This window comes from Hyla sarda, chromosome 7 (genome assembly GCF_029499605.1).
Source record: "Hyla sarda isolate aHylSar1 chromosome 7, aHylSar1.hap1, whole genome shotgun sequence".
Taxonomy (NCBI): domain Eukaryota; kingdom Metazoa; phylum Chordata; class Amphibia; order Anura; family Hylidae; genus Hyla; species Hyla sarda.
In genome coordinates this window covers 125,976,753-126,003,354 of record NC_079195.1, presented here as the reverse complement: position 1 = coordinate 126,003,354, position 26,602 = coordinate 125,976,753, and the positions used below count along the sequence as shown (strand labels likewise).

Genomic DNA, 26,602 nt, shown 5'->3' with positions numbered 1-26,602 from the left:
GTCATCTGTGAGGAATAACCAACAAATCAATATATAATTTATTTGGATTGTCCATTTTCCTTACAAGCAGAGGATTCAAGTATGAAAAATTCAAAATTTTCAAAATTTCCATGAAATTTAGAGATTGTTCACCAAGAAAGGATGCAAGTAACAACAAGTTAACCACTAAGTTAAAGTGGAATATGTCACGAAAAAACAGTCTCGGAATCAGAATAAAATGTAAAAGCATCCCAGAGTTATTAATGCTTAAAGGGACAGTGCTCACATTTGCCAAAAAGGGCTGCACCCTTGAGGTGAAAATGAGCGGTGTCCTTAAGGGGTTAATGCTTAAAGTGACAGAGGTCAGATTTGCAAAATATGGCGTGGTCCTTTACCTCTTGGGGATGCAGGGCATACCTGTACGTCCTGCGCCCGCTCCCGCAATATAACACGGGGTCACGCAGTGAACTTGCGTCATATCAGGTCAGTCCCGGCGTCTAACGGTAGCCAGGAGCTGGGGCAAATAGCGCGTGTCACTGATCGCTATTAAGCCTTTAGACGCGGCGATCCAAGTTGATCGCCACCTCTAAAATGTAAAAAAAGAATTCCTGCCAGATTAGTTGGAGGAGGGTCCCTTACCTGCCTTCGGAGCAACTGATCGGCAATTGATTACTCCAAGTCTGAGATCAATTACACTGATTAATGCAATGCTGGGGCTATAACATAGCTAAACATAGCTAAAAAGTGTAAAAAAAAGAGTTAATAAATGTGATTTAACCCCTTCCCTAATAAAAGTTTGTATCGCCCCCCTTTTCCCATTTAAAAAAAAAATAATTTTTGGTCACTTTTACAGCATTCATAAAAAAAATTTATAAAACGCAATCAAAAAGTCCAATCAAAATAAAAATGGTGCCGATAAAAACTTCAGATCATGGTGCAAAAAAAAAATGAGCCCTCAAACATCCCTGAATGCGGAAAAATTTAAAAGTTATAGGGGTCAGAAGATGACATTTTTAAACTTATTAATTTTCCTGCATGTAGTTATGATTTTTTTCCAGAAGTAAAACAAATTCAAACCTATATAAGTAGGGTATCATTTTTATCGTATGGACCTACAGAATAAATATCAGGTGTCATTTTTACCGAAAAATGCACTGCGTAGAAACAGAGGCCCCCAAAATTTACAAAATTGCGTTTTCTTTAAATTTTGTCGCACAATTATTTTTTTCTCTGTTCTTTGGGTAAAAAGACTGATATCATTATAAAGTAGAATTGGTGGAGCAAAGAAAAAGCCCTTATATGGGTATGTAGGTGTAAAATTGAAAGGGTTATGATTTTTAAAGGGGAGAAGGAAAAAAAGTGCAAAAACGGAAAAACAGAAAAACCCTGAGTCCCCTGAGTTTGTGACGTCACGAGCTTCCGGCCCCTTCAACGCCAGTCATCAGCCACGGAGCGCCAAGTTTGCACCGGATGACAGGGGGTTCTGCAGGAGAGATGGCGGGGGTTCCTAGCAGTGGGACCCCCACAATTAGAAACCTTATCCCCTATCCTTTGGATAGGGGATATGATGTTTAGGGGTGGAGTACCCCTTTAAGTCTCCCTGATCACCCAATGTCTCTCCTCTTTGCATGCAGGAGCTTTGGTTAGCACTGTTGTCCTGCAGCGCTGGGGTCCTGGGTCTAAATCTCACCAAGGACAACATCTGCAAATAATTTGTGTGTTCTCCCTTTGTATGTGTGGGTTTCCTCTGGGTGCTCTGGTTTCCTCCCACATTTTAAAAACATACTGATAGGTGATTTTCGATTGTGAGGCCCAGTGGAGACAGGAGCCAATTCAAGTTTGCAGCACTACAGAATCTGTGTGCGGGGTATATAAATAAAGAATTATTATTATTATTATCTCCATGTTTGTGGTTATGTAAGGATTCTGGGAAAAGGAGGCCCTATAGGATTGCCCAGCCCCGACCAAAAGTGTTAGGACATGCTAATTACACATATAGTGCATTCGCACAGTTTACAGAACCTTTCACGTTTTTCACATTTTGTTATATTGCGGCCTTGTGCTCAAATAAGTAAAAAAATAAAAAATAAATAGTTTCCCCCTTCATTCTGCACTCAATAGCCCATAATGACAAAGTAAAAACAGAATGTTAGCAATATTAGCTAATTTATTGAAAAGGAAAAACTAAGATATTGCATCGACATCATTTTTCAGACCCTTTTCTCAGTACTAAGTTTTAGCACGTTTTATTGCATACTGAATATTGCACCAGGCAGGTGCCGATCGTGAGCAACATTCAATGTGCAATAAAACATGTATTTGAAGCATGGTTCCAAGCAATATGAAACCGTATTCAGTATTTGTTGAGAAATAGGGAAGTTGTTTTGATGGACTGACTGGCACTGTGGCACAATAAAGCTCTTGTGGGTGAAAGCTCAGAAAAAAAATGCCTTAAAAGCCAGCTGCACCACCTGGAAGAGAATGAGTACATTCAAGAACTGACAACTAGAATGCCAAAGCTCTGCAGGGCTGTAACTGTCGCACATGAAAAATTCCTTGGTGAAAATCTAAACATTTTAAAGATACAGTAAAATTCTGATAAATTCAGATTTAAATAGACAGGAAGATGAGATGGAGGAGTTCCTGGGGGAAATCAGTCTACCCAAGATTAATGAGAAGCAAAAGGAGGGATTAGAAAGGAATATTACAATCACAGAGATAGAAAACGCACTAAAGTCTTTTTCCGGTAATTCTTCTCCGGGGCCAGATGGATTCCCCTTTGAAGTTTCTAGGAAATTGGGACAGACTATAATCAGTAAGTTGACGGAGGTCATTAATGAATCCAGCAGAAAGGGGAACCTTCCACAATCGATGGGAGAGGCCCTGTTAGTACTGGTCCCTAAAATGGATAAGGACACAGGGGACGCAGGCTTTTTCAGGCCCATCTCCCTAATAAATACAGATGCAAACAGTTTTTCAAAACTATTGATAATAAGAATCAAAGGGATAATGGATGACCTGATAGGTCAGGATCAGGTAGGTTTTATGAAAAACAGAAACGGATTAGAAAATGTAAGGAGGGTGTTTTCGGCCATTCAACAGAAAGAGGGAGGGGCCTGCTCCATCCTGTCGTTAGATGCCGAAAAAGCGTTTGACAGGGTGGAGTGGGCCTTTCTATGGAAAGTAATGGAGCATTTTGGGCTGGGTAATAAATATATTAACTTTGTTAAAATGTTATATCAGGTCCCCAGGGCAAGAATTAAAATTAACGACAGGATTACAGAGCAATTTGCACTGACAAGAGGAACCCGACAGGGATGTCCCATATCCCCTTTTTTATTCTTATTATTTAGAGAACCTCTCGCAATATATATTAGGGAAAATGGAGTTTCCAGGATTTGGCTTAAGGAAAAAAATAGATAAAATAGCATTATATGCGGACAATTTGTTACTCTTCATTAAGGATCCACAGATACATTTGGCTAAGGTGATGGAACAGATACAAGAATTTGGGCACATATCAGGTCTATCAATAAATTGGAACAAATCCTCACTGTTGTTATTGGACGGACAAAAGGAAGGTGACTTCGGGGAATTAAGAACAATAGTTCACCAAGAAAAAATTTAATATCTAGGTATAGGGATTAGTAATAAAACTACAGATTCTATCAAAATAAATATTATCCCGGTATTAGAAAAAATAAGGAAAAAGATAGAAATCTGGTTAAAACTACCTCTAGGGAGGATAGATCGTCTGGCCCTGGTAAAAATGGTGGTGCTGCCACAATTATTATATTTTCTGACAGCATCTCCAGTATTAGTAGGAGAGATATGGTTCAAGAAAATAGAAAGTCTTATAAACACATTAATTTGGGTAAAAAAGAAAGTAAGAATTAAATATGAGGTATTAACGATCACTAAAAAGGAGGGAGGTATGGGGTTGCCAAACTTCAGGATGTACTATTTAGCCTCTCAAATCTCACAATTTACAGGAGTGTATGGTAGCACATTGCATGATCACTTGAAATTTAAGTATAAAATAAACACTAAACATATATATGAATGGTTAGAATTAAATAAAGAAACAGGAAAGGATGAATTATTCACTCAAATAAAGGGTATTTGGAAAAAGATTTAAAAAAATATTAATATTAAAGGTAGTGTAAAATTCACACCACTATGGGCGAATAGAAATTTAACTGAGTTTAATAAAATGGAGGAAAATGAATATTGGGTGCAGAAGGAACTTAACTATGTTTATCAATTTTTTCACGAAGGGGGTTTAATTAAGTTAGAAGAACTACAAAAGGCATGCGACACACAAAAAATACAAAATTTTAGATATATATAAATTGACCACGCTGCAAAGCACACGAAAGAAAAAGAGAGGTTAAAAATACAAGATCATGCTTTGATAGGACTATTCGATTCACAAAGTAAGATAAGGATTTCAACAATATACAAAATAATTGAAAAGGAAAAACTGGGCAAGATAATCATTCGTAGCAAAAAAGAATGGAAAAAAGATATAAAAGATCTAGATGATGGAACGATGGACATTGATTGAAAGTACAACTAATATGTCCGATAATGAAAAACTTAGATTATCACAGTTTATGGTGCTCCATAGATTGTTTTATACCCCTAAAAAGTTATATAATTATGGATTATTAGAAAAGGACAGCTGTCTAAAATGTGGGAGAGAAGGAGCAGATATGTTACACCTGGTGTGGTCTTGTTAGAAGGTGCAAGATTTTTGGGAAAAAATACGATTCCAGATAAAGGACCGGCTAGGAATAGAACTGGCATGGAGACCAGAAATTTTTCTTTTCGGAGTACTGCCTTTAGGACAGGAAAATAAAAAAAACTTACTCAAGAATATCCTAATACTGGGGAGACTGATAATTATGAGAAAATGGATGTCAAGAGAGTCCCCGCTATTGATAGAATGGATAACAGAGATTGAAAAGGTCAGCAGATATGAGGAAATTAAATGTAGGAAATCCGAAAAGCAATATCATAGATGGCAAGAGAAATGGAAACTATGGCAAATATTAACACCATAAGCTAACCTTGTTCCTCTTTATTATTTTTTTATTTTTTTTTTATGGTCGACATGGGGAGGGAAGGGGGGGTGAATACGGGGAAAAATGGAAAAGGTTATCTTTTATAATTCTTATTTCTTATGTGTAAAATCAACGATTTTTGTAACCTTTTCATTAATAAAAATAATAATAAAAAAAAAATTCTGATAAATTGTTTAAAATGTTTAATGTTTAAAATATTTATAACCATAAAAGAGCACAGGAAAGAGTATAGGAAATAACTAAGCGTCTCTAAAGCTACGTGAGTCCTTCATCGTCTTTGTCAATCCACTGAAATTAAATTAGAATCTGGGTAGCCAGGTGTAGTATCTGGGTATTACAGTTATTCAATCTGTCTGCAGCTCCTAGCAGCAAACAGACCAGACAGATTCACTGTTAAAAAAAAATATTGGGACAACAATATTAAAGGGGTTAACATAAACTTGTTTAATGCATTTCTGTTCATTTTGTTTTCATTGTAATGCTGTAGCATAGCTATGTATTCCAATACATTTTTGGCTGTTTTCTCAGGAACCAGTGAATATGATGGGCACAGTATGTACTACTTAAGGAAAGGGCCCAAACGGTTAACTCCCTGCTTTCTCCCATCCCCACGCTGAATTATTGACCCATTTCCCGGGTAAGCCCTTTTCCCTACCCTCTTCACAGGCAACAGGCCAAATCAACTACCTCACTCTTGCAATGCAAGCGCCTATCAGTCTAAGCCTGCCTCTCCTTATTTAAAGAGAACCAATAATGGCAATACGTTGTATATGGTATAATCGTCTTCCTCCTCATCCCGGGGAGATGTTCCTGCTCACAGGGATGGTAAGGATATGAAATTAGTAAGTCTCTTTTACTGGCCCCGTAAGTAGTTCCCTGCAGAGCAATAATAGAGCCCACAGCCAGGCTGTCAATGTTGCTGAGGGGGCATGATTACAGCCAGAGAAGACGAGACTAGGTAAGTATAGCACCCCACCCTTGGGGATGGTAAGGAAGAACATTTTACCATATATATGGTAAAAATCTCACGATTGGTTCCCTTTAAAACCCTCTCTTTCTAAGCTTTTCTGAAGTTTCCTAGCCGCAGGCAGCCCTTGTTTTCACCCCTCTTCCATATTTATAGTTGTTTGTAAATCTTGTGGTTCGGCTTAGCAGGGTGACTGCTTTCCCCCATTTTGGGACTGGCATAACATTGCAGTCTCAGTTTATATATGTTTAATAACAAATAGAGTTTTAATAAAGCTATGGCTGTCCTCTACCCACTAAAGTTTTTTTTTTTTTTTTTGTTATGTCTATATTTCTTGAACCTTAAAGGAGTACTCAGTATATAAAAATGTATCCCCTATCCTGAAGATATGGGATAAGTGTCAGATCATGTCAGTTCACGGGGGGTATGACCGCTGGGACCCCCCATGATCTCCTGAATGGCACCCCAGCTCTCCTCCTGATGGGGGCGTGTTGACCACTGCATGAAGTGGTGGCCTACATGCCCCCTCAATGCATTACTAGATACTCAGAGTTCTACACTCAGGTATCTTTGGCTCTCCTATTGAGCTGCATAGACAGGGTGTGTCAGCCACAGCTTTGTGCGGTGGTCGATGTGGCTCTTTTTATGCAGAGAGCCGGGGCAGCTGTGCAGGGAGGCCGGGGGGGTTATTCCCAGAGGTCGGACCCCCTGCGATCTGACACCTATCTCCTATTCTTAGGGGAGGGGGATACATTTTCATATCCCAGAGTACTCCTTTGACCCCTTCCCGCTATAGCACCGAACACATTCCCGCGTGGGGACGTATGGATCCGTCCTAGCTATCTCCTGCACTGTTGCAGGCCGCGTAGGAGATCGGCAGTGGGACCCGGCTGTCAATCATAGCCAGAGTCCCGCCGCAGCTGCCGGGGCCGCAATTGCGCCTCTCCCAGCAGCATTAACCCCATAGATGCCGTAATCAATCCAGATCACGGCATCTATGGTGTTGACAGGGGGAGCACGCTCCCCCTGTTCACCAACGGCGGTGCCGCGATACACTCGTTGGATGCTATGGCAGCAGGAAATCAGATGATGACCTCCTTTCTGCCTGCTATGAAGGCTAGATCTCACAGGCTAAAGTGTGTGCAGCTCAACGGGTCATAATTTGCTGCAGTACAAATGTATTGCAGCATAGTATAACCTGTAAAAAGAGTAGATAATAAAAAAAAGTTCTTCAATAAAAGTATGACGTATAAAAAATAAATGCCCGTTTCCCAATGAAAACCTGTATTATCATCCAAAAAGATCAAAAACACAAATTATATACATAATAGGTATTGCCACATCCGCAATGACATGTACTATAAAACTATAATGTAAATTATCCCAGCACAAAATTCGCAAAATTTTGGTACAAGTAGCAGAATAACAAATATAAAAAAATAGCACATATCACAAAAATGAAACCAATAAAAGTACAGCTCATCTCGCAAAAAATAAGCCCTTACTCAATAGCGTCGGACGAAAAATAAAAGTTACGGCTGTTGGAAAATGAATGGCAGAAAAATAATTTTGCTCAGAACAGGAAAAAGAACACAGAAAGCTATATAAAATGGGTATCGCCATAATCGTACTGACCAACAGAATAAATATAACAATATTTTGGAGTTTTTTGCAAAAAATGCTGCATGTGTCAACAAAAATGCACCACTTATATAAAGTACAATATGTCATGAAAAAACCATCTCAGAATCGCTCCGCTCAGAAAAAGCGTTCTAAAGTTATTACCATTTAAAGAGACCCAGTCAAATAAAATAAAAATAAAAGAGCCTGGTTATTAAGGTAAAAAATGGGTCCGCCCTTAAGGGGTTAATAGGTACAGGACTGTGACCAGTGTTTATTCGGTTCACACCCCTTCCCACAGATATTCTTCTAGACCTATATGACCAGAGTTTTGTGAGTGTATGACACTGAAGGGTAAGGCTTAGCTGCCATAAATTTACAAAAGAGTGCCAGATAACATTATTTAAAGTATAATATACAAATACTGCACATTAATATGCCCAAATTTGCACAATTTCAGATTTTCTCTCCACTTTTATTCTGATAAACAGATCTCTACTCTGTATGAGAATGCATGTTTTTTTTTTTATTTCCTACTCTAAATTCAGTACATACAGCCTCAAATTTAGCTTTTTTTATTCATGGCTACTATTTTTTTTATTTCAGATGCAGAGAATTATCTATATACAGTTTTGGTCATATAATTTGAATGTGTGTTTTTAAATGGAATCTGTTAGAACATCCTAATGAGTAGCTGTTTATATAAGGTTAAAGACCCCTTAAAGACCAAGCCCATATTGGCCTTAAACCATTAAAGGGGTATTTTAGGAATTTTCTTTATTTTTCTATGCTACAGGGGCTGTAAAGTTAGTGTAGTTCACAATATAGTGTCTGTACCTGTGTGTGATGTTTTTTTCACAATTCTTCTGTGATTTTCACCCCAATATTTATTTTTAACAGCACACAAAATGACTGTTGTCTCAGATTTTTCCCAGGTTGCAAGACCTGACTAACTTGTCAGCTGATGACAAGGAGCCTGGGTGGAGGTATCGATTGGTGGGAGAGAGATCAATCTGCAACTAATGCAACAGCTGTAGGCACCCTGATTGAAAACCACAGGTCTTTTGAATAGATGCAGCTCATTTATGTTTCAATGGGTGGGGTGGCTGATGTGAGGGAGGGTGGAAAATGAAATTATGGAATGTGTAGGCAAAATAAGAAAACTCAAACAGGAAATACCAGTTCACAATAAGCTAGCCACATGTTATGGTAATCTCACAACATAGCCATTTAGCCACAAGACAAGCGCAGATCCTTCCTAAACATGTCCATTACTGTATTCCAGGTACCTACTAAAATCACCTTATGGTGGATAACCCCTTTTAGGTTTTTTCATTTTTGCACTTTAGTTTTTTCCTCCTCACTTCCTAAAAATCCTAACATTTTCCACCTACAGACCTATATGAGGGCTTGTTTTTTGCGATACCAATTTTACTTTGTAATAATATCAATAATTTTACCACAAAATCTACGGCAAAACCAAAAGAAAATAATTTGTGGGATAAAATTGAAAAAAAAAAAACACCATTTTGTAATTTTTGGCAACGTCCATTTCTTTGCAGTGAACTTTTCATTAAAAAAGACCCCTTACCTTTATTTTGTAGGTCCATACGATTAAAATGATACCCAACTTATATAGGTTTGATTTTGTTTTACTTCTGTTAAAAAATTATAACTTTTTGCGCATACGGGGATGTGTGAGGGCTTATTTTTTGTGCTATGATCTCTAGCTTTTATCGATACCCTTGTTGTTTTGATACCATTTTGGACTTTTTGATCGCTTTTTATAAAAAATTTTAGAGTATGCAAAGCGACGAAAAATATGCAATTTTGGACTTTGGTATATTTTTAACGTGTACGCCATTAACCCTGTGGTTTATTTAACATTATATTTTTATAGTTTGGACATTATACATGCCGAGATATCACACGTTTATTTTTGTTTACATATTATTATTTTTTTTATGGGGAAAATGGGTGTGATTCAAACTTTTATTTGGAAGGGGTTGATTCACATTTATTAACTTTTTTTTATACCTTTTTCCCACAATTTTTAGTTCACATAAAGGACTATTACTTGCAATCCTTGGATTGCATCAACTGTTCAATGCTATGCCGTAGCATTGATCAGTGTTATCGATGCTCTGCTGCTCCAGCATGCCATGGTTGGCTGGAGCATCAGTTTATCGATCGGACGCCGAGGAGGCAGGTAAGGGCCCTTCCTCTGTCCTCTTTGCTGACCGGGACACCGTGGTTTTCCCGCAGTGGTTCCGATCAGGGACTATTTTACTTTCATTTTAGATGCCGCAATCAACTTTGATCGTGGTGTCTAAAGGGTTAATGCCGGGCATTACCGCGATCAGTGCAGTCGTGCATTAGACACGGGTCCCAGTAGCTGATAATGGCTTGGGCCACCCCGCTATGACGCATGGTCATTTCCTGAGCCCGCGTCATAGTGGGCGCATGGCGTACAGGTATGCCCTGCATCCTTAACCCCTTAAGGACCAAGCCTATTTTCACCTTAAAGCAGTACCCCGGTGGAAAACTTCTTTTTTTAATCAACTGGTGCCAAGAAGTTAAACAGATTTGCACATTTCTTCTATAAAAAAATCTTAATCCTTCCAGTACTTATTAGCTGCTGAATACTACAGAGGAAATTATTTTCTTTTTGGAACACAGAGCTCTCTGCTGACATCATGACCACAGTGCTCTCTGCTGACATCTAGTTTTCTTTACTAGAATTGATGTTTTTTTCAATAAAAAAAACAAGCTTGGATCATTGAACTCTGTTGTTGTGTTCTTCTTTTAAAACAAAATATGTTAATTAGTTGTGGCAATGGTATGAGTTGCTTTTTCTAAACTTAAACCTCAGTATTCTGATTTAATTGCTGTGCTTGCACTTTGAGGGGAAAAAAAGTTGGCGTGCATTATGGTTTGGGAAATCGGGCTCAAAAAGGTTCACCATCACTGCCCTAGACCAAGCTATGACTTTAGCTGTGCTGTGGATAGACATCTGCATGAACGCAGATGGGAGTGTTCTTCTTCCCCTATCTCTCCTTTTTTCCCTGACTCTACTTCTGTTTCTAATCACCAACCTGTGCCTGAGGAGAAACCCATACAGATAGGGTACATCCGTACCCCGGAGGAGCACAGGAGATTTTGCCAACTCTACGGCCTGTGTTTTTACTGTGGAGGGGATACACATTTCATCAGATCCTGTGTCAAGCGTCCGCGTCCAAGTGGTAATCGCGGAGGCCACTTGGGCACACAGGTATATCTTGCCTCACAAGCATCTAAGCCTGGCAGCATTCCTTTGGGTGACATTAAATTATCCGTGGTCCATTCTGATTTGCCATCTGGGGGTGCTAATAAGCCAGTTGATATTATGCAAGTAACATCTGAATCAGGGAAAAGTGAGCAGGTTACTGAGGAGGATTGTGAGGACACCAATGAGTGGTGTGACATAGAGGATGGGGACACAGATGAGGAGATTGATGGTCTATCTATATCCAAGCCGGTATTCTCTCAGGTTGTTGAGGGTCCTGTTGAGGGCCTGTGTCTGACCCGAAGGGTTAAACTTTCTTGAGCTTTTGTTTAGTTTTGTGGTGTGGCTATGCCTATCTGGGCTGGTCAGCTGACCATGCTAGGATCGCACCTGTGTGGCTGGCTATTTATGCTTCTTGTGCTTCTTATGCTTCTTATGCTTCTTATGCTTCAGTGTGCTTCTTGTCCTCGCCAGTGAAAGAAGTTTGTTTTGAGTAACCAACATTGTTTGTTCTTTGTTATCTGGATCTTGATCTTGGCTTGGCTTTTGACCTCTCTTCTGCTTTTGTGCATTGGGACCTTACTATCTCAGGTTGCTAACCCAGGCTTTTCTAACCTCCTCCTTTTTCTGTGTGTTTCTCTAGATTTATTTCTGTTAGTTTTGTGTGCCTTGTGTTATTTTGACTCTGTTAGTTTCTGCAGTACTTAGGAAGGGACTGTCCCTGTAGTTGTGGACCCGTTGTTTATGAGGGGTACGCAAGTAGGCAGGGACAGAGGGTGTGGGCAAGATTAGGGCTACACTCTATCCCTGTCCAACGTGATACTGCTGCTCTAGCCTACCATGGCTGGCCAGAGCTTCAGAGGATTGATCGGACATTGAGGAGGCAGGAAAGGACCCTCCCGCTGTCCACTCAGCTGATCGGGACCCTTGATCTCCACTGAGCTAACCGCCACATTAACCCCTGCATTTAGATGTCGATATCAACTTTGACATCGGCGTCTAAAGGGTTAATGCCGGACATCGGCCCGAACGGCGATGCCCGCCATTAACTGTGGGTCCTGGATGCTCATAAAAACCGGGACCCACCGGATATGAAGCATGCTCAGCTCGTGAGCATGCTTCAAACCCAGGTAACGGGACCAGGGTGTACAGTTATGCCCTTGGTCCTTAAATGGGCACTGTCAGAAACAATAACTTTTGAAATGTTATAAAGCATGCAAAAACAATATGTTTTGCAATTGCTTTTTTTCAAAAAATTTTCAGCATTTCCTGCTGAAAAAGCCAGTCAAAAAGTGGCCCTGCCTCCTGGTCATCAACACGTAATGGACACCATGAGTGATTGACAAGGCTACAGGCAGGTCCAGAGCTGTTATGCTTGCTCCCAACCCTCCGTGAGTCAGAGAAAAGTTACGAAGGGGGAGGAGGGACAGGAGTCATCAAAGTAAGGAGAAGAGAGGGACACCCCCATGCCTCTGCATGGACAGAAACATCACTGAGCAATGATGTCAAGTAAATAAAGGTAATTCTGAGAGAAACATAGGTCATAGACACATACAAATTAGATGTACATGATCAGGATGAGGTACTGAGCAACATACAACAGTTTGTTTTTTGGTGGGGGGACTGACAAGTACGCTTTAATTACCAGAATGCTTTTTTAAGGAATCTATAATTATTTAAACGGCAGAGAATACTACAATGTCAGGCTATAGTAGAAAAAACTAACTATTTTCCGTCTCATTTTTCTAAACTCCTTTTTACACCATATTTTGACCCTATAAACCTTTTTTTTTTTTTTTCTTTTTTTTTTTCTTTAGCTATGGACTTTTTTTTCACAGTGAGCTGTTCTTTTCTATTAGTACCATTTTGGGATTGATGTGACTCTTTAATTACTTTCTATTACTATTAACAATATGTTTTGTGGGAAAATCTAAAATATCCTTCCCTTTTCCATAAAGGGAATCAACACGGAAAGGGGGAAGAGCATATTTAAAAGAAGAAAAACTACCACAAGAGGACATAGTTTTAAATTAGAGGGGCAAAAGGTTTAAAAGTAATATCAGGAAGTATTACTTTACTGAGGGAGTAGTGGATGCATGGAATAGCCTTCCTGCAGAAGTGGTCGCTGCAAATACAGTGAAGGAGTTTAAGCATGCATGGGATAAGCATAAGGCTATCCTTCAGATAAGATAGGGCCAGAGACTATTGATAGGATTCAGATTATTGGGCAGACTAGATGGGCCAAATGGTTCTTATCTGCTGTCATATTCTATGTTTCCATGTTTTAAATGAATAATTCTAAATACAGAAAATTACATAAATGGTATTGCCACATGTTAAAATGCCCTATAGAATTAGATTGCTGCATTTTTTTTTTACTTTTTTGGATGGGATCACATGGAGGAAAATGTGCAAAATATCTGCATGGAAAACACATGCGTACATTCTGCACATCTGACTAATCTGGCGGGCCCTAGAACCTCTCAGAAATGTGCCGTCTCATAGAAGGAAATGCAATAACCATGTCTATTATTTCTGAAGATGCCGGAATTGGAATTTACACGGCAGAAACATTTGGAATGGAAATTCTGCAGCAGAATCCCATATAAATTCTGTTGTGTGAGTATACACTTATACTTTTTATTCCACGTAGGAACAATGTCATCAGTAGTGACAATATCAAGTGACCTTACTATTTTTCTACAGAAAGATAATATATGTAAGGGACATCTTGTTGTGACCTTCATTGATTGCTCACTTTTTTTTATAACTATAGAATAGAATTAAAACACTAATGTCTATTAACTTTATGTTTTGTGTGATCGATAAGGGTATATTCACACATTGCAGAAGCGCACATGCCACAGGAACAACTCAATTTAGATATATGGAGTCTCCAATTTCTGCAAAAAAATCTGCTTCCTATGAAAATGTCGATTAGGGTCCGGTTATTATGGTTCATTATGGTGAAAGCACACTGCTCATAAAATAAAGGGAACACTAAGATAACACATCCTAGATCTGAATGAATTAATTAATTGTATGAAATACGTTCATCTTTACATTTTTGAATGTGCTGACAACAAAATCACACAGAAATTATCAATGGAAATCAAATTTATCAACCCATGGAGGTTTGGATATGGATTCACACTCAAAATCAAAGTGGAAAACCACACTACAGGCTGATTCAACTTTGATGTAATGTCCTTAAAACAAGTCAAAATGAGGCTCAGTAGTGTGTGTGGCCTCCACGTGCCAGTATGCCCTCCCTACAGTGCCTGAGCATGCTCCTGATGAGGTGGTGGATGGTCTCCTGAGGGATGTCCTCCCAGACCTGGACTAAAGCATCCGCCAACTCCTGGACAGTCTGTGGGGCACTGAGGCGTTCGTGGATAGAGCGAGACATGATGTCCCAGATGAGCTCAATCAGATTCAGGTCTGGGGAAAGGGCGGGCCAGTCCATTGCATCAATGCCTTCCTCTTGCAGGAACTGCTGACAACTCCAGCCACATGAGGTCTAGCATTGTCTTGCATTAGGAGGAACCCAGGGCCAACCACACCAGCATATGGTCTCATAAGGGGTCTGAGGATCTCATCTCGGTACCTAATGGCAGTCAGGCTACCTCTGGCAAGCACATGGAGGGCTGTGCGGCACCCCAAAGAAATGCCACCCCACACCATTACTGACCCACTGCCAAACGGTCATGTTGGAGAATGTTGCAGGCAGCAGAACGTTCTCCATGGCGTCTCCAGACTCACATCTGTCACATGTGCTCAGTGTGAACCTGCATTCATCTGTGAAGAGCACAGGGCGCCAGTGACAAATTTGCCAATCTTGGTGTTCTCTGGCAAATCCCAAATGTCCTGCACGGTGTTGGGCTGTAAGCACAACCCCCACCTGTGGATGTTGGGCCCTCGTACCACCCTCATGTAGTCTGTTTCTGACCGTTTGAGTCGAAACATGCAAATTTGTGGCCTGCTGGAGGTAATTTTGAAGGGCTCTGGCAGTCTTCTCCTGCTCCTTCTTGCACAAAGAGGTAGCAGTCCTGCTGCCGGGTTGTTGCCCTCCTATGGCCTCCTCCACATCTCCTGATGTATTGGCTTGTCTCCTGGTAGCGCCTCCATGCTCTGGACACTACGCTGACAGACACAGCAAACCTTCTTGCCACAGCTCGCATTGATGTGCCATCCTGGATGAGCTGCACTACCTAAGCCACTTGTTTGAGTTGTAGACTCCGTCTCATGCTACCACTAGAGTGAAAGCACCGCCAGCATTCAAAGGGACCAAAACATCAGCCAGCAAGCATAGGAACTGAAAAGTGGTCTGTGGTCACCACCTGCAGAATCACTCCTTCATTGAAGGTGTCTTGCCAATTGCCTATAATTTCCACCTGTTATCTGTTCCATTTGCACAACAGCATGTGAAATTGATTGTCAATCAGTGTTGCTTCCTGAGAGGACAGTGTGATTTCACAGAAGTGTGATTGACTTGGAGTTATATTGTGTTCTTTAAGTGTTCTCTTTATTTTTTTTGAGCAGTGTAAAAGAAGTAGTAATGTTGCATGACTGAGAATTTTGTGGTAATACTGAACGCTTTTTCAAAAGTTTTGTCGCAGTTTTGTTAGACGGCTTTTTTCTACTACCTATACCCATAACAACTGTAAACAATAAGCCTTGTTAGTAATAACTATAATAAAAAACATTATAAACATATGGTACTAAGTCTTTTTATCACAGGACAAGTCTGGGTAAAATAAATTCAATAATTTAAAACTTCTATTAAATCCACATACATTTTAAAGACCACCAATGTTGAAGGAAGAAAGTCACATTCCACAGAAATTTGGTCACCCAGAACCCCCTCTCTGTTGGGAGACACACTCTGTACGAGCTGACACATTAGTGTAATTAATTGCCTGTAGGGGCCACTTGACATTTATTCCCTAGCTACCGTGTATATATTAATGGCTTCTAAAACTCGATACCACATACATAAACTGCTTCCCTTATGTGTATTCCCTTAGATAGCTAAAATTCCCTACCCCAAACAGGGATGTGTTTGGTTTTGCAACACAATGATTCACTGCATGCAAATGCATTAGGTGCTCCAGAGAGTGTGACCAGTGAATGGAGACTCTGTGAAGAACTGCCAGTGGTGCAGAATAGTCTCTGCATAGAAGAACCAGAATAGAGGCCTTATGTTCAGAAAGGATGCAAATTGAAATGTGCTCTGTGCAGTGTAAGAAGACTGCTTGTCTCCTGTGTGAGCACATTTCGTAGACTTTCAGAGATCACAGTACGGTGCAGACAGGGACAGAGCAGCATTTGATGAGGTTAGAAAATCTACATTATACATATATATGTAGTATGACAGATGGGTCGATGATGTACGGTCATTTATTTTTATTTCATTAATTAGTTCCCAGTTTTTCATTAGTTCCTGAAGTTTCAAGGTTTTCAATTTTTTTTCCTGTTCCTGGTTCTGACATCACTTTTCCAATATTGTTCTTTTCCAGTGTTGCTGTTTGGGTTGTTTTGATTCATCCTGTCTGACATTTGTCCTGTCTGCTGCTTTCCTGTCTGCTTCATTCTGGTTTGTGCATTTTAAAGCTAGATTCACACATGCAGTTTTCAAGGCAGCATTTAACTTTGTTTTTCAAGCCATACTCAAGAATAGGTCTAAAAGAGAGAACATGTATTGTTTAATTAAAAGCCAGCTTTCTAATACACACATTTTATTTTTTATGGAACAATTCCTGTGTATGACTAGTAGCAGTGGGGTAACAATAAATTTGGGTGCCCCCCTGCAGTGGCATATTGGAGGCCCGATCGAGGTATTGGTATATTAAAAATAACGGCAATGCAATGGCCAGTATTTTTAATATAGGATGCCACATTCAAATTGTGTGCCACTGCCGCCCGTTCGGTCTTGCAGACAGCAGCTGCCACTGTTCACAGTGGCCACTTTGAATCACCCAAATCGCCCAGTGTCAGACACACCGTATCCTAGGTGGGGGGGGGGGGGGGTGGGGGGGGAATTAAATGAAGTGTCACAGATGGATCAGAGGGGGATGGGGACTAAGTTCCGTAGATATATGGTGCTGCTGTGCGGCAGGTCTATAAAGCGAGCTCAGGAGCTCACTTCATTTCCTTTCAGTCCCAGCTGCTATTAGCAGCAAGGACCCGCGGATAATGCCGGACACGACAGTTGGGCTGATGCCTGACATTAATCCTTTAGGCGTTGCAATCAAAGTTGATTGCGGTGTCTATAATGCAGAAAATGCAATGCTGGCAGCTCAGCCGAATCATCGCAGGAAATTGCAACTGAGAGGATGGTGGGAGGGCCTTTACCTTCCTCCTTGCTGTCCGATTGACTCTCCAAGGCTCCAGTCAACCTCAGCAGGCTGGAGCAATGGAGTACCGATTACACTGATCAATGCTATGCTATGGCATATCACTGAACAGTGTGTGCAGTCTAATGATTGCATGTAATAATCCCCATGGGGACTAAAAAAAAATGTGTAAAAAAAAAAAAGTAAAAATAGTTAATCAATGTGATATTACCCCTTCTCTAATAAAAGTTTGAATCACCCCCCCCCTTTTCTCTTAAAAAAATGTAAACATAAATAAACATATTAAACATATGTGGATGTGGTGTCACCGCATGCATAAATGTCCAAACTATAAAAATGTTATGTTTATTAAACTGCACGATCAATAGAGTATACGTAAAAAAATACATAAGTCCAGAATTGCGTATTTTTGTATAAAAAGCGATCAAAAAGTCCCATGAAAACAAAAATGAACCGATACAGACCATGGCGCAAAAAATGAGCCCTCAAATGAAAAAATAGAAAAGTTATAGTGGTCAGAAGAGGACATTTTTAAACATGCTAAATTTTCGTACAAAAACTATATAAGCTTGGTATCATTTTAATCATATGGACCTAAAGAATAAAGATAAGGTGTCATTTTTACTGATTCTGCGCAGAATCAGAAGCCCCCAAAAGCTACAAAATGGCAGTTTTTTTTTCTTTAATTTTTCCCCATAAAAATTTTTTTTTTGTTTTGCCATAGATTTTGAGGTGAAAGGATTGTCATTACAAAGTACATTATGTGGTGCAAAAAACAAGCCCTCATATGAATCTGTAGGTGGAAAATTAAAAGTGTTATGATTTTTAGAAGGTGAGGGGAAAAAAACAAAAGTGCAAAAATGAAAAAAAAACTGTGTTCTTTACGGGTTAAAAATAACAGCCATTGCAATGCCAGTATATTTAATATGTTGGCAGGCAGGGCCGGACTGGGACCAAAAATAGGCCCAGGCATATTAGACTATGCAGATTTTTTTTTACTATGGGGTTTCCAACAGTCAGACCCCGATTAAAATAAAATGGGCTGCAAAGTCTAAAATCACCTCCGTTTAAGTGGATGTCCAGCTGTTGAAAAGTTCCAGGCATGATGAGAGTTGTAGTTCTGTAACAGCTGAAGAGCTGGGGTACAATTTCTCCTATCATCACAGCAGAACTTATAAGTGACTACAGCAGTGATGGGACAGTCAGGCAGAATACACAATAATATCACTGACCTGAGTGTTATCTTTTCATTTCTTTTCATCATCTGGTCTAGACACCATTTATTCTTCCAGCTACATCTTCCTCTGCAGACCCTGATGTCCGTACATCATTGGCTCCTCATTTTCTCAGCAGATTCTCTTCTGTATTAAGACAATCATTATAACCTTGCCAGACATCATGCCCCCTAAAATTAAAACTGTCAGACACTGTTTCTTCTGTTTCACAGAATCCCTCCCCATACCCCTAAATCCCCACAGACCCATCTTTCCCTTTCTCCTGCAGACTCCTAAGGGCTCCTCCACACTGCAGACATTCAGCCAGCACAATTTATGCTTGCATCAGGCACAGCAAAGGCCTTGGCAGTAGGACTGCATATACATGCGCAATCTCTATAGATGACAATGCAGTCCAGTGGAATTCCATCGGCAGAATGGACGTCCACCCAAAGAACGAACATGTTCGTTCTTTGGATGGATGTCCATTCTGCCAATGCAGTTATGCTGGGGAGAAGCATTAAAAACAATGGGACTCTGCTGCAAGTGGATTTACACTGGCGGAATGTCCTTTATGTGGATGGACCCTTAGTCCCCCCCAGACCCCTTAGTCCTCCTCCAGACCCATCTTTCCCCTCCTCTTTCAGATCCCCAAGTCCCCCCAAACTCTTCTCACCCCCAGACCCCTCAGTCATCCTCCTTCACACATTATTCTCCCACCAGACCCCTCTGTCCCCTACTTTCCCCTCCCACCCCTCTCTGTCCCCAACTCCCTCCCCCATCCCCTCTGCCCCTCTGTCATCCACCCAACTTTTCTCAAACCTATCCCCCTGTCATCCACCCAACTTTTCTCCCCCCTCCCCTCTGTCATCCATCCAACTTTTCTCCCCCCTGTCATCCACCCAACTTTTCTCAAACCTAGCCCCCGTCATCCACCCAACTTTTCTCCCCCTTCCCTGTCATCCACCCAACTTCCCCCCTCCCCCTGTCATCCACCCAACTTTTCTCTTCCCCTTCTCCCTGTCATCCACCCAACTTTTCTCTCCCCCTTCCCCCTGTCATCCACCCAACTTTTCTTGCCCCCACCCAAGAAGACATGTCTATTATTGTACACATTCCAGCCATACCTTCCTCACCTTAGGAGGATCGGGCGGCAGGCTGCAGCCATGAGCGAAAATCTGGATTCTACCTCCTGCCCGGAGCTGTGCGGCCGGGGCAGGGACACATCCGTGACATCAGGGGTGGGCCTTCTCACAGACTTCTGCTGCTCTTAGAGCAGCAGTGTCCCTGCCCTGGCTCACAATACTTTGGGCTGGGGGGCTGACCAGGAGCGAGGCCCCCTTCACAGCGATATGAGAAGGGGGCATCACGGTGCGGGATGGGGGGGATGTGTTATATTAGGAAGAATAGTTTGTTGCCAGCCCTAGGGGCTGCGGGTGCCCCCGCTATGCCAGTGGCTAGTACCACTTCACACACCTTCACCTTCACAGCTGAGAGTTCGCTTCAATATTATGCTGTCTAGGCAAACATCTATCACATTTGAAAAGTTTTCAAACCCTTTCACTGAAAAAAAGTTTCCCCCCCATTATATTGCAATGACTACCTCATAATGAGAATGTGAAAATAGAATTTAAGAAGTGGTAACAAATTTAATAAAAAGGAAAAACTAAAATGTCACATACATATTAACATTTAGACCCTTTGCTTTTGCACTTGAAATTTAGCTCTGGTGTCTTCCATTTCCCTTGATCAATGGAAATCAATGGGGTCTGCAGCGAATTTTCAACAGTTGAGATTTGAAAATATGCTGCGGAGAGCCCGCCCCTTTCAAACCCATAGCGGGAAACCCACTGTGAGTTTGAAACAAAATCTGTTTGTGTGAATGAGCTCTCAAATGGAAAAGGTTTGGAACAACTGGGACTCCTGGGGAGAAGGGCCATGGTAAGAGAGGTGAGAAAGAACCCACTCTGACTGAGCTTCCAAGATCCTGTGTGTGGATGGGAGAAACTTTCAGAAGGTCAAATATCACTATAGCACTTCACCAATTTAGGCTTTATGGCAGAGTGGCCAAACATAAGCCTCTCCCCAGTAAAAGACACATTATAACTGCCTGATGAAACCAAGATTAAACTTTTCGGCCCCAGTTCTAAGCGTCATGTCTGAAAGGAAACCAGACACTGCCCATCACCTGCCCAATACCATCTCTACAGTAAAGCATGGTGGCAGCAACATCATTCTGTGGGAGTTGTGGTCAGCAGCTGGGAGGAGAGAGACTGGGTTGAGGGAAACCTAAATGGAGCAAAGTACAGAGATATTCTTAAAACTTGATGCACTGGACTCTGGAGCCTAGACTGGGCCTAAGGCTCAACTTCCAACGAGACAATAACACTAAGCACACAGTCAAGAGAACACAGGAGTGGTTTAGAGACACCTTTGTGAATGTCCTTGAATGGCCCAGCCAGATCCCTGACTTGAACCCAGATGAACATCTCTGGATACACCTGTAAATGTAAATGACTTCCACCGACAATCCCGATCCAACTTAATAAAGCTTGATAGGATCTGCAGAGAGAAAAGGCAGAAAATCTCCAAATCCAGGTGTGCAAACCTTGTGACATCATACATAAACACAAGGCCGTACAAAAACAAACTGTCAAAAAAATTGAGGTCTCAAATGGTTGTGACTCAAGTGGCTCCAAGATGGTTTTCCTGTGTATGTCCGGCTGCAGTTGTCGCCACTTGTTGGTTACAGCAGAATCCCATACAATTACTGTAGCCGAAACACAGCACAAACCACACAGAGATACACAGTGATTTTCAGCTGTGCAACCCCTGTTGTGGCCAAAATAGATGTGTAGACCTAGTCTAATATGTGCAGGACTTTAGTATCTGAATGTAAATAAGATTGTATCCTTCCACTGAAAACAAATAGGCAGCTTGGAAATGATGAACAACTTCTTAGGGAATATCATCATTATACAGTGATTAAATGGGCACTGTCACCAACTTTATTTTTTGATATGTTGTAGTACTTACGTACTACAACATATCTCTAATATACTTTTATTTATTTATTTTTTTCATTAAAAAGGTTTAATTTACATTTAAAAACCGGCCACTGAAAAAGGACTGATTTTGGAGTGGCAATCAGTCCTTTTTCAGTTAGGCTGCACTCGCTCCCTGCCTGTCAATCAGACAGGTGGGAGCGAGCGCATTGGCTCCCCGGCCACTGGCTGGGAGGCCACTCCTCCCACACATCGCCGCCGCCTCATTGCCGCCGCTTTCCCTGCACGCCCGCTGCCGGACTCTGCAGTAACTGCAAGTGTAATGAGGGAATGGGGTATGCGGGGCAGGGGGGGTGGGGTTGGGGGGGGGAGGAGTGAACGGGCTAGTGCCGTAGCGGGGGGGGGGAAACTGGCTAGCAAAAAAAAAATAGGATGGTGGAAGCTACCCTTTAAATGTTGTTTGCACACATTAATATCATATGCACATGAAGAATAAGTGAAAATGAGAATAAAGTGTTTCCAAGTGTCTGGAAATGAAATAGAAAAATGTGTTACAAGCTTTTCATTTGAATTTTTTCTGACTGCAGACTCTGCTGGGTGAAGTTGTACATGACCAGCAGATGACTTCACGAAATCAACAGCTTAGGTCTATTCAGGGAACAGGAGGCCCCCTTGTGTATTTTTTTGAGAATTACATGAAATATTGGACACACTTCTTGCTTTAACACATGAGTTTGGGCTTTGCATAGGTTTATTTTAGAAATGCAGTTCTATTTATGCTGTTATGTTGCATGCTTAGTTTATTTGGAAATGCTCAGAAAGTAATGCTGCTCCGAATGGTAGAAAATAAAAACACATGTTTAGCTCTTTACCTGCTGAATCTCAACCCTTTCATCACTAGGGCATTCACTAATAAGAGTTTATCATTTTTTTTTATATAAAAAAAAAAAAATCCACAGCATGGTGGTTCTAAATTCTGACAAAAGTGAGTACGACCAGCTTCTGTTCTGTGTATCTGGGATTTTCTTTCCTAGGGCCTTTTCATCCTGTGTAAGGGTATGTTCACCCGGCAGAATTTCCCTATGCAATTCTGCCGGAAATTCCACCATACTTTACCGTACTTCTATTTCAATGCGATTCAATTTTCGTTATCCCATTCAGACAGCAGATTTTATGTGGCAGACACAGAAATTCTGCTTTCTGCATGCCGCAGAAATATAAGGTCAGTCTTAAAGTTAATGGAGCTTGTATTTTGGGGGAATTATGTGTTCTGAGAACATAGAAATTCCACGCCACTCAAGCTTTACTGAACAAAATTTCTGCGGAATTGTGGAAATTCTGCCACGTGAACATATCCTAATATGGCCAGTGATCAGCTGACAAACATGCAAATGCTTGTTTGCCAGCTGATCAAGTCACTTTGACCTGTGTGGCATTGAGGCAGGTTTGAGGGCAATGAAAGGGTGTTTTTCCCAGTCCTTTCTCCTAGGTGAGCTAGCAGAAATGCTTATCAGATGCCTAATTAATGAGACCAGCAGAATGGTGGGAAGTCAAGATATAAGGAAAGGAAACAATAGTGTGTTCTCTCCCCAGAAGACTGCAAGGCGGCTATAAATAGGGGAGGCAGGGGTCCTGGTGAGCAGCACACATCCAGGGCAATGAGTGACACCCACAACAGTAAAGTGGACAAGAAAAGGAGTCTTAGCACACACAGCAAGAGGTTGCAAACGCTGTGTGTGAACAGTGAGTAGAAGGTTGCAGGAGGCATAAGCTTAACTGGCCAGGAAAAGCCCACCAATTGATAGTCAGGGTACGTTGGATTGTTTAGTTAGTGACTAGATGGTCTAGGGTTTTGTTTGTTCCTGTCTTATGTTTTTATTTATCCTGCAACCTGTCTGATAAAGCTGGCGAGGGGCCGGACTTGCATAAAGTACTGTTGTTTGCCTGCTGATTGAAGTGAAAACGTGTCCTGTGGCTGTGACAAGGATGATCCCAGAGCTATTCCCAGGGTGAAATCCTTACACCTGTTAAAAAATCATTGGCCATTGGCTGCACATCTCCTTGTGTTATAGGGGATGTGCGGCCAATGGCTGACTGCAGCAAAGAGCCACATGAACAATCCAGCAATCTTTTGTGTGGTCCTCCCCTCCCAGCGCACAAGCTGTAAAGGCTTTGTAAAAAATTTTGATCTACATCTTTTACTTTGCAGAGGCCATGTGCATTGTAGCCTATCCCTTGTATTAGATAAGATGAAGTGGGTGACTGGGCACTGAGTTGGGCAGAGAGGAACAGAACAAGGAGTAGAGACCCTCTCAAGTTAGATTTCTGGATTCACCCTTTACAGCACTATTATTTCTCTGCAAGCTCTACCTCAGAGAGTCCCAAGAGCAATGCATTACATTGTGTAACAATGAGAAATCTCGCTATACCACTTGATAGCATCTAGGTATTCAGAAACCTTATTAGATATCCATGGAGAGCATGAGTCCCATGTTGGCATTAGGTTGGTGAGAAGACAGAGGAGATAATAGATCTGCCTTCATCACCTCTTCATTAAATTTCAGTGAGTAAAAATTGAAAACAAAATTTTTTGAAATGGCTCCATAACTCCGACACAAGTGCTCTAAGTGGTAGTGTTTATCGTATCTCCAACAATGGTCCAGTGGTAGGATATCGTTTTTTTAATTCCCATAATTCCCAGCAACTGCATAGACTCTCTGGGTTAAGTCCTGGTCTACACATTTTCTGGGAATTCTAAAAAGATATCCCGCTGCCAGATCATCGTTGCAGGTACGCTTGGAGGGTACGGTTACACATAATGATACACATATGATAAACTTGCAGCCGGTTTCCCACTGCTGGAGAAATATTTCAGGTTTTGACACCATTCACTGAATGAATGAAAAATCTGCGATTTTCAGAAGTACTAGTACTTTTCACTTTACATACATCTTTTTTAGTAGGCTTTGAGTCTCTTCGCAAACTTTTTACTTTCATCCCTCTCATATTCTTTAACCTTGGTCACCAAATTCAACAAATGCGACACTGCTGGTATATCAGTAGCAAACCAACCCCTTATAATCAGGTTCTTTGCCAGAAAAAATATATTAGTCAATAGTTCATTCAGACAACCAAAAAAAAAACTATTCACATCACCCAACACCACCATTATTGGGGAAGGTATAATTTTAATATTAAATTTAATCTCTAAGGGGGAGATTTATCAAAACCTGTCCAGAGGAAAAGTTGCTGTCCAACCAAAATGTCTCAATCTTGCTGCATTCCCATACTAAATGGAAAAAATTGGCCTGTTCTGCTTGACATTTTGGGCATTTAGAAACAGTTCATTTTCCATAACTGAATCGGGGAGTAATAAAGCCTAAGTACCAAACTCAGCTGAGTGAATTCATATTGCTTGTTTGATGTGCAAAGAGTTGTGCTATTAAGGATATGTCCCCAAACTTTTTTTTTACCAAAATATCCTTGGTAAAATGAGGGTGCATGTGTGTGCATGCGTATACCCCGATACACCCCCAGGAAAGGCAGGGGGAGAGGGGCCGTCGCTACCGGCTTCTCTCCCCCTGCCTTTCCTAGGGTCTAGAGCCCTGCTGCCGGCCCTTCTCTCCCCCTGGCTATCGGTGCTGCTGCCCGTTCTCTCCCCCTGACTATCGGTGCCGGCGCCCCATTGCCGGCGCCGATAGCCAGGGGGAGAGAAGTGGCACCGGCAATGGGGTAGCGGCACCGATAGCCAGGGGGAGAGAAGGGGCAGCGGCATCCATTGCCGGCGCCACTGCCCCATTGCCTCCCCCATCCCCGGTTGTATAATTACCTGTTGCCGGGGTCGGGTCCGCGCTGCTTCAGGACTCCGGTGTGGCGTCCCCTGCGTCGTTGCTATGCGCTGCACGGCGCGGTGCAATGACGAGTGACGTCATTGCGTCTCGCAGCACATAGCAACAACTCAGGAGATGCACACCGGAGGCCTGAAGCAGCGTGGACCCGACCCCGGCAACAGGTAATTATACAACTGGGGATGGGGGAGGCAATGGGTGCTGCTGCCCCTTCTCTCCCCCTGGCTATCGGCTCCGCTGCCCCATTGCCGGTGCCGCTTCTCTCCCCCTGGCTATCGGCGCCGGCAAAGGGGCGCCGGCACCGATAGTCAGGGGGAGAGAACGGGCAGCGGCACCGATAGCCAGTGGGAGAGAAGGGCCGGCAGCAGGGCTCTAGACCCCAGGACAGGCAGGGGCAGAGAAGCCGGCAGTGGTGGCGGTCTCTGCACCTGCAAAGCCGCTGCAGTTCATTGTTTTAAAGCGCCCGCTAAAAATTTCTGCCTAAAAAGTGCGTGTTATGCGCCGATAAATACGGTATATTCAACATGTTCCCCTGTGTACCTCTAATCAAAACTTTAGACATTTTCCCATCAATTTCTTCCCTGTGTCCAAACTTCTTAATAAATCAACCAACCCATGTCCCTCTATATGGCATATCAACTTATCAGCTGTGCTCCTATATGCTTCACAAATTTGCATATACCAAAATGTATGTGCTAAACTTAGTCAAAACTCCTCTTTAATCCATCAACATTTTTAGGTTTCCCTCCTTCAAAAAGCTGCCCTAGGAATTTAACATGCTTCCTTAGCTAAAAATCTTTCGCTATACCCTTATTAAATTGCATAAATGTTGAATTTTGCCATATCTGTGTAAAATTTATACTACCCATGATCTTACTCACAACCTTATTTTTTGTCTATCCATTGGCTAGTTGCTTTAGTGGACTGTAATCCACCAGTGATTGTGGGCTACGATATTCATTAGTTAAAGGGGTACTCTGCCCTAGACATCTTATTCCCTATCCAAGATGTCTGACCCCTGTGATCTTGGCTGCGGCACCCCAGACATTCTTTGCATGGAGCGAACCTCGCTCCGTGCCGGATGACTGTCGATGGGGGGGCAGAGGCTTGTGACGTCACAGCCACACCCCACTCTTGATATCATGGCCACGCCCCCTCATTGCAAGTCTATGGGAAGGGGTTTGACGGCCGTCACGCCCTTTCCCATAGACTTGCAATGAGGGAGCGTGGCCGTGATGTCAAGAGTGGGGTGTGGCTGTGA

At 41.8% G+C, this 26,602-nt stretch overlaps 1 protein-coding gene across 3 annotated transcripts in view; it reads left to right on the top strand.

Annotated features, from left to right (window-relative positions):
• The window catches only part of AIFM2 (apoptosis inducing factor mitochondria associated 2), a 152,887-nt gene that overhangs the window by 37,613 nt on the left and 88,672 nt on the right, over positions 1-26,602 (top strand). Inside the window, exon 1 of one of the 3 annotated variants that reach the window (XM_056530696.1) lies at positions 16,223-16,254. The exons of the other annotated variants lie outside the window; for them this stretch is intronic. The gene's annotated coding sequence lies outside the window, so the exon portion shown is untranslated. Of the gene's footprint in view, positions 1-16,222; positions 16,255-26,602 lie in introns of those variants that run through there. 3 annotated transcript variants of the gene reach the window in all.